Below are 2,183 nucleotides of genomic sequence, written 5' to 3'. Positions count from 1 at the left end.
TAGGGTCTCAATCTTTGAGAGTCTATCCTCGGATGGTGATGGTGAGTTGAGATTGGAGGGATGAGAATGGCTAGTTTGGTTTTGATATGGATGTTGAAAAGGGTTGTTAAGTGGGTGCTGATATGGTCTCTGTGTGGCATGTTGGTGAGTTGTGTTGTTGGGGTTTGGACGTCTCTGATCTTGGCCTTGCCTTGTTGATTTCCCCATCCAAAGTTTGGGTGGTTTCTCCAACCAGGATTATATGTTTTGGAGTATGGGTCATGGTTCTGCCTAGGTGAACTCCCAATGTAGTTGGCTTGTTCTGATCACCCTCTGCTTCTTCATTCACTCCTTCTTAGGTTGCTGCTGAAGTGGTGATTGCTGCTACTTGATTCCTCTCATCTTCTTGGTGAGGTCAGCTAATTGCTTGGTAATCATCTTGTTTTGAGCTAGCAGTGCATCCACATTGTTCAGCTCCATCACTCCTCTAGTATTTCCTCTTTCAGAAGCATAGAAGTAGTCATTCTCTGCTACAGTCTCAATGACATCTATGGCTTCTTCAATGGTCTTCTTCTTGTTCAGAGACCCCCGGATGAGTGGTTTACTGCCTTCTTTGATTCATACGAAAGGCCTTCATAGAAGATGTGCAACTGCACCCATTCATTGAATATATCTGGCGGGCATCTTCTTGTCAAGTCTTTAAACCTCTCCCATGCTTCATATAGAGTCTCACCATCCTACTGCCTGAATGTTTGTACCTCAGCTCTTAACCTGTTGATCCGTTGAGGAGGATAGAATCTTGCCAAGAACTTGTTCACCACATCTTTCCAAGTTGCTAAACTCTCCTTTGGAAAGGATTCCAGCCATTTAGATGCTTTGTCCTTGAGTGAGAAGGGAAACAGAAGTAGTCTATAGGTGTCAGGATGAACACCATTAGAGTTCACAGTGTCGCATATCCTCAGGAAGGTGGTTAGATGTTGATTGGGGTCTTCTTGGACACTTCCTCCGAATGAACAATTGTTCTGAACAAGGGTGATGAGCTGTGGCTTTAGTTCAAAGTTGTTGGCATGTATGGTTGGCCTTTGGATGCTACTTCCACAGTTTTCTGGATTTGGGTTGATGTAAGAACCCAGAACTCTTCTCTCTTGTCCAGCCTGATGCGCTGGACCTTCTCTGCCATGGTTGTGAGCCTCTTCTTCATGATGGTTCTCCATATTCTCCTCCATGTCTGGTTCAAAGTACTCTTCCTCTTCCTCAGCACCAACTACTCTCTTTCCTCTTGCTTCCTCCTCAATCTAAGGAAGGTCCTCTCAGGTTCAGAATCAAAGGAAGTTGAAGCCCCGCTTCTTCTACCTGTCATACAACCAACAAAGCAAAAGCAAGAGAGATAGATGCAGACAGTAATTTCTACAGTAATGCTGTTAGTGTAAGTGATGCAATATATCAAACAGTTAGTGGGTTAGTGACTGAATTGCAAACAACTAAGAAAATGGGTAGGGGAAAGGGAAGAAAATAGCTAAACAGAAAGTAAATTACTCAAATGAACTTAAATCAAACAAAATAAAAACAAATGCTCAATCTAGTTATCCACCAATTTAATCATTGTTGATACAAAATCAATCCCCGGTAACGGCGCCATAAACTTGATGCACGGAAACTTGTCGCTCAACAAATTTCCTTCGGTAAGTATACCGAATTATCGTCAAGTAAAAATTCACAGTAGAGTGAGGTCGAATCCCATAGGGATTGATTGGTCAAGCAACTTTAATTGGAAGAATGTTCTAGTTGAGCTAAGCAGAAAGTGAGTTGAGAATTGCAGGAAATTAAATGGTGGGAAAGTAAATAGCAGAAAATAAATGACGGGAAGTAAATTCCAGAATCTTAAATGGGGAAGGGAAGTTTAGCATGAAAGTAAATGGCAATAAGTAAAGAGAATGGGTAAGATCAAAATGGGGAATTCATTGGGCTTAGGAGATGTTGCATTCTCCGGATCAAGTTCATTTTCATCTCTTCCTCAATCAATGCATTCATTGATCTCCCTGGCAATCTTAAGTGATTGAATTCCATTCCTTGGTAATTCAATCTCTCAAATCAGATCAATAGCCAATTCCTTGGTCTAATTGCTCATGAGAAGAGATGAAGTGTGGTCACTGATTATACCACAGATATTTCCAAATCAAAGTATTGGGAGAAATATATGTCAC

General features: G+C 41.5%; 1 non-coding gene across 1 annotated transcript; it reads left to right on the top strand.

The window, feature by feature from the left end:
- Positions 1 to 645: 645 nt before the first annotated feature.
- On the top strand, positions 646 to 752 carry LOC112739847 (small nucleolar RNA R71). The gene has a single exon (XR_003170783.1). It is a non-coding gene; the product is annotated as a small nucleolar RNA R71 (small nucleolar RNA).
- Positions 753 to 2,183: the final 1,431 nt, after the last annotated feature.

This window comes from Arachis hypogaea, chromosome 13, assembly GCF_003086295.3.
Source record: "Arachis hypogaea cultivar Tifrunner chromosome 13, arahy.Tifrunner.gnm2.J5K5, whole genome shotgun sequence".
NCBI classification, from domain to species: Eukaryota; Viridiplantae; Streptophyta; class Magnoliopsida; order Fabales; family Fabaceae; genus Arachis; species Arachis hypogaea.
This window is presented reverse-complemented; position numbering and strand designations above follow the sequence as displayed.